The sequence below is a fragment of the Mesoplodon densirostris genome, chromosome 11, assembly GCF_025265405.1.
Source record: "Mesoplodon densirostris isolate mMesDen1 chromosome 11, mMesDen1 primary haplotype, whole genome shotgun sequence".
Classification (NCBI taxonomy): Eukaryota; Metazoa; Chordata; class Mammalia; order Artiodactyla; family Ziphiidae; genus Mesoplodon; species Mesoplodon densirostris.
Genome location: NC_082671.1, coordinates 77641599 through 77648640, shown reverse-complemented (window position 1 = coordinate 77648640; position 7042 = coordinate 77641599).

Genomic DNA, 7042 nt, shown 5'->3' with positions numbered 1-7042 from the left:
AGACAAAATAATAATAGCTTAGCCATTAAACAAAGTCAAGGACCTTAGTTCCTCCTCAAGGTCTATAGATAATACTATGAGCCATATCCTTTGAGCTGTTTTGCAGATACTGAAAGCCCCACCAGGTGGAAGAAGTTAACTGTATGCTTCCCACAAGCATGGAGACCCCAGACTATGTGGAACCAGAAGGACTAGCTGACCAGAGATTCGTGGCTCAGATAATGTTCCAGTCACAAGTGAGACATGAGCACTATTTGGAATCGTGTGATTGAGACAATCGTCTCTGAAAATAGAAGTTTATCCCCTCCCCAGAATGTAGCCCTTTCCTCTTTTCCCTATATAAACTCTGAACAAAACCTGGGGAGTTGGTTCTTCGGGGTGTGAGTCTACCTTCTCCCCAGGATTGCCAGCGTCCTCAATAAAGCCATTTTTCCTCTTACCCAACACTTGTCTCTCAGTATTGGATTCCTGAGCAATGAGCAGCTAAACCTTAATTTGGTAACAAAACCAGTAGTTTGGCTTAGTGCTCTTAACCATTACTTTTTCAGTGACACTAAATTCTAGAAGGCAGTAGAGAAATGCCTTCAAGGTTCTGAAGGAAAATGATTTTGATTGTAAAATTAACCAAAATATTAACCAGGTATTAGGGGAACATAATACATGTTCACATATGCAAAAACTCAGATACCCAAAAACCCATTTTCAGACATGCAAAAACTCAGATAAGCAAAACCTCGTTTTCAGACATGCAAACACCTACCTACTTTTTCTGGAAAAGTAACTTGAGGATCTACTGTGGCAAAAGGAAAAATAAATCAAAGACAATGACTCGAGCTCTAAGAACAGTGAAACTCAAGAGTGTATCAAAAAGCACTCCTAGGATAATGTCTACACACACAGCCTAGAAGGAAAAGCCAGTGCATATTCCTGGCCTCAAGAATGTATCAAAGGGCCTCCCTGGTGGCGCAGTGGTTGAGAGTCCGCCTGCCGATGCAGGGGATGCGGGTTCGTGCCCCGGTCTCGGGGGATCCCATATGCCGCGGAGCGGCTGGGCCCGTGAGCCATGGCCGCTGAGCCTGCGCGTCCGGAGCCTGTGCTCCGCAACGGGAGAGGCCACAACAGTGAGAGGCCCGCATACCGCAAAAAGAAAAAAAAAAAAAAAAAAAAAAAAGAATGTATCAAAAAGCACTCCTAGGATAATGTCTACACACACAGCCTAGAAGGAAAAGCCAGTGCATATTCCTGGCCTCAAAATGTATTAAACAGCTGGAAGATATTAGTGATTAAGGAAAAAAACGTACCTTCTCAACAAGAAAGAATTTAAAACACCAGGGGTGCAAAACGGTACAAGAATATTAATTCCAAAAGCAAAACAAACTACACATTGCACGATTCAGACTAGATGGAGTTCAAGGGAAGAGAATGGATTTGACTTTGACTCTTGGGATATCCCCACAGATATGAAATTAGATTTCCTATTTTGCTCATTCAGCCAACCTGCCCGGCTTCTTAATGAAACAATGTTTCTTTTAACATAACTTTCTAAACTCTGTCTTCCATTTAGATAAACAGACAAAGCAACAACACAGCTAACTGGACTTGGAGAGAAGAGAGGAGTGGAGGAATACGCAGGCATGTAAATTCCTTTATCATACACATTAGTAAGTAACGACACAATATCTAAAGAGTATGGACCAAGAAACAAGTGTAAGCATATTACTTAAAACTGCAAAAGTAACCAAAATAAGAACCAGTCATTAAAAAATATAACCAGCAAAATCAGGCGGGTGTCAGAAAAGGAGATGGTATAAGTGAATTAAATTTCACATTTTTCACGCTGGTAATTCAGAGACAGTGCTTAAAACCAAGAACTCATGAAGCAGAGGTATAACCATACAGTTTAGCAGCGGAGGTAGCCGTGAAAAGACTTAGAAACCAAAACAGTCAACAGGGCTTACCTCTGAGCAGTAGGGCTGGGCATGGGCAGCAAGACTTTATCTCCATCTTGTTGGAATTTTAATTTCCAGATGCATCTTGAAAGACATCCAAAAAGGGTGAGCTCCCACTCAAAAAACTGGGGAAATGGGGAACCACTGCCCCACAGCATTCACGAGCACTGGCCATCCTTACTGCAATACGTCTTCAGGTAAGGAACTCAATTCCAGGTGGCAGATTTCACAGTTCAGAACCAATTCATATTTTCCCTCTTGTACCGACACAGATGCGATGCCTGTGTCTTTGCCAGTGCGTGGACTGGGCTAGGAGAGGGGCCACGGGTAGCGGCTGACGCCATTTCTGAAGAGACTCCGGCTGACACAGCAGGAAGCAAGCGGGGCTGACTCCACGCTGAACGCACCTGGGAGGAAAGGAGTAACGCCGCTGATGCGTGGGCCACGGCAGGGCTCAGGCTCTGTCAGGGAGCCCTGCTCTGGCCTCCCTGGGTTCTGCAGCTTTGGGACCCCTGGGAGACAGTGCCTTTAAAGGGGACACCAGGGCTGTCAGGGCAGGTTCTGGCCCCAGAGGCAGGACCACCCCTCCCCAGGTGGTGTCTTGAGCTTCCAGGATGAACTAGGAGATACTGAGCTGAAGAGCCTGAGAGAATTATTGTTGAAATAAAGTGAGAACCCGCGTACCGCAAAAAAAAAAAAAAGGCGAGGGGGGGGGGTGCTTCCCTGGTGGTGCAGTGGTTGAGAGTCCGCCTGCCGATGCAGGGGATGCGGGTTCGTGCCCTGGTCCGGGAAGATCCCACATGCCGCGGAGCGGCTGGGCCCGTGAGCCATGGCCGCTGAGCCTGGGCGTCCGGAGCCTGTGCTCCGCAACGGGAGAGGCCACAGCAGTGGGAGGCCCGCGTACCGCAAAAAAAAAAAAAAAAAAAAAAGTGAGAGACCCCCAGGGCCGCTTAGAAATCACTGGGTGAAACACAGAGAGGGAGCTGGAGGTTCTGTGATGTACAAATAGGGTGATAAGCAGACATCTGAGTAAGTACTGCAAACATATTGTAAACACGAGACCTTATTTGTACTCACAGGTTGGTGAGGTCTGGGGAAACTTGAATTATATTTACCCAACTTTCGAATTATCATCATCATCCCCATCCTGTTCGGCAGAAACTCAGTATAACAGCAGGCGTGCTTTATCTCACCTTCTTTTTGGATGTAAAACGTGTCGTCTGTGTCCTGTTCCAACTTCACAGTTCTGACCCTGCCATCCACAGCGCAGTCAGCAAACCAGCAGCCGCATCACCTGGGAACCTTTTAGAGATGCAAATTGTCAAGCCTCACCCAAGCCTGCTGAATCAGAATCTTCCCTGTAACAAAAGCTCCCCACCCCCAACACCCCTGATTTACAAAAACATCAAAGTCTGGGAAGCCCTGCCCTGAAGGAGTAGTTCTTAACCTGGCTGCACTTTAGAACCACCTGGAAAACTGAAAACATTTGGGTGCCTGCGCCCCACCTCAAGCAATTAAATCAGAATCCCTGAGTGTGGAACCAGGTGGCCGTATTTTATAAAAGCTTCTCAGGTGACTCCAATGGTCAGCTAGTGTTGGAAACTTTTGCTTAAAGGGTCAGTGTGCTTAAATTTCAGGAAAGCTTTTACCATGACTGCCCTCCTTACACATTCAAATATGCATCCCTCTCCTCTCTGCCGCAGGCTTACCTGTTTCTCAGTAAATGATTCTTTGTTCGGTCCTAGATGGGAGTCAACCATGGAGGAAGATAAGGAGAAGTGTTCTCAGGTGATGAGGGGGATGAGGAGGCCAGCCCTGAGACCAGCAAAAGCTTGTGGCAAAGTGAAATGAGGGACGGAGAATCATGAAGGACCTTGATGGTTGGGCAGAGAAGTCTATTTAATGTGGTGGGGAAAAAGGGAGCCACTGAAGATTGGAGAGAGATGGGGAGGAACGTATGATGAGAATTTAGTCTGGTAAACTGAATCTATATCTGAAAATACATCCTTACCCACTTCAAACATTGAAATGATGGTCACTTAGGTATTCTTCTGAAAACTACCCACCAAGGTATTTCCCATACCAGTCTGCTCTGGAGCCAATAACGAAACCCAATATACCCGTGTTAGTTACATCCTCTAATGAACTGTGAGACTGCCTAATCCACAGTCCAGAGCTTTGTGTAGTCAATAAATGTGTTAAATATCCTCAGTTACTTACATATGGTGTCTAATTTTGGTGTTAATTGTACCCATTAACCCACACAGAATAGTTTTAAATTCCTCCAGGATGGTTAATGTGCTGATTCCTCTGAGGATACAAACCACATTTTTCTTGCCCTGAGATTATTCGACCTTCTGGATTAAATGACCAAAAAGTCGAAATTTCTTCCTCATGTGAAATGCTTCATAATATCTTTGAATTAAAACTCAAAATCAACCCTACTTGTGTTTCCCCATCACAAAGGTGACGGAAAGAGAGATGAAAGAAAAGTGAAGAGGCTCCCATCCTTCAGATCCTCTTGAAGAAGGACACTTGTCATTTGAGCTAGCAGGTTTAGGAGCCAAGATCTTCTCCAGTTGATCAAATCATCTCCATTTACCAGATTAAATGGGCCCAAAATGTCCCTGTATTTAACCCTTTACTTTTGTGGGTATCTACTCTTAATAGACTTGAGGGCACCATCTTGCTCCTGCATTTCAATGAATGTGGTTGATATGGTTGGATCCAAAGGACAGCAATACTCCAATAACCTGATGGGGCGTAGGATGGAACAGAGCGACTAAAGTTGTAGTTAATATATTTCGTTGCACACCAGGGCTTAAGGAGATGACACCACAGTGTGTAATACTCGATAGAACAAGTTATAATATATTTTGCCCAATATATGTTTGATAGTGGTTTTGGAAGCCTAGGAAATGCAATGAAGAGCTCTTGTCCTATGTGTTCCTGGCCATTTCCCACAGAAGGTATCACTTGCTCACCTAAAAGAATGCAGGAAGTCCTTAAATCACTATCCTGTAACAATGTCAATCAACTTAATGTTAGTACTACTGAGAGTGACAGACAGTAACCTGGGTGAGGAGGATGCCACAAGCATATACAACACCCCCTGTCATAACCACTAGAGCCAAGTGAATACTCCAAACACAAATTTCACTTGAAAACCCCATTTAGAACACATACTTTTGGAAGGCCAGGATTCCTTTGTGTGTAGGACATATAACTTTTAAAAAATACAATAATAATAATACATGTTGACTACAGAAAATTTTAGAAATATAGAGAAGCACATAGAAAAGAAAATCATCAGAAATCTCACCATCAGATAACCAATTTTATTATTTTATAAATTATTTTATATATTATTCCGTGTGTTTCCTTCCAATTTTCTAAAACTGCATAGATACACATCACACATAGATTTCCTATCTTCCTCCCACTCCCCCAGGCCCACCCCCATCCTGCAGCTCAAAGTCACTGTGAGTCCTGTGGCAGGCCCCATCTCATTTCTGTCCCCACAGCATGTCTGAGCCACCCTTAGGGATGGGGAAGGTTGGGGCCTTCACTCGCTATCCCTCCCCCCCACTGCCGATATACAGCAATCCACAGTGCGGGGGCTGTCGTGATTCACACAAGGCAGGACAGGAGGCTAGCCTCTCCAATGACCTTTTCCCTGAAGCAGATATACACTCCTCCCAAAGAAGATGGGAAGCACTTTAATGGATGATTCAATAGTTGCTGCAAAGTCACACTCAATTCGGGGAGGAGGGGGTACTGATTAGCTGCATCCCTGGTTTACTGTACTGGTACTGCTCCACTCTCACCTTCTGTACTAGGGCCATGAGGTGGCCAGGTCCCACAGCTGACTCAGTTAGCTGGGTCGAGGTAGTCATGCTGTTTTAGGCACTCAGGTGACTCTGACACGTGGTAGTGAGAAACACTGGCTAGGCCTTCAGGGCTGTGCCACGTGGACCTCACTTACACCCAGATTCTTCCCACTTCTCTCCTCTCCCAGTGGTCTCTCCAACCTGCTCCTTTTTCCCTGGAGCACGCTGCCTGCCACTCATCCCTGTAGAAACAACAAGTTCACTAAGACCTGCTCCTGATGTGCAAATTTCACAGCCCAAGACCCCCAGTGGCTGTACTCCCTGTGGATTCTTTTGACTCCACCAGGGGCAGTAGTGAGCCTGGGTTTCAGTGACTGCTGACTCCAGCTTGTGAGGCATTGAGATGGAGACCCTAAGGGTACGGATAAATGTGAGTTCTGTTTTCCTAAAATAAGATCTGAAATTATAGACCTGACCTTTCTGAGGATTCATTTCCTTCCTGCGGTATTTACTCCTCCCTGCCTAGGCTATGTTATAGTTTCCTTGCATTGACTTACCAGGAAAACTGGTAAACCCAAGTGGCTTCTTGGTTTCTTGTAATCTCTAGGGGAGGGTTGGTGGAAGACAATCTACAGTAAGATCAAACTGCATATATCCTGGCTCGGACCTTCAACATGGAGGAGGAGTAAGACGTAGAGATCACCTTCCTCCCCACAAACACATCAGAAATACATCAGAAATACATCTACATGTGGAACAACTCCTACAGAACACCTACTGAACGCTGGCAGAAGACCTTAGACCTCCCAAAAGGCAAGGAACTTGCCACTTGCCTGGGTAGGGCAAAAGAAAAAAGAAAAAACAGAGACAAAAGAATAGGGACGGGACATGCACCTCTGGGAGGGAGCCGTGAAGGAGGAAAGGTTTCCACACACTAGGAAGGCCCTTCGCGGGCAGAGACTGCGGGTGGCGGAGAGGGGAAGCTTCGGAGCCGCGGAGGAGAGCACAGCAACAGGGGTGCGGAGGGCAAAGCAGAGAGATTCCCGCACAGAGGATCGGTGCCGACCAGCACTCACCAGCCCAAGAGGCTTGTCTGCTCACCGGCCGGGGCGGGCGGGGCCTGGGAGCTGAGGCTCGGGCTTCGGAGGTCAGATCCCAGGGAGAGGACTGGGGTTGGCTGCGTGAACACAGCCTGAAGGGGGCTAGTGCGCCACAGCTAGCCGGAGGGAGCCCGGGAAAAAGTCTGGAACTGCCGAAGAGGCA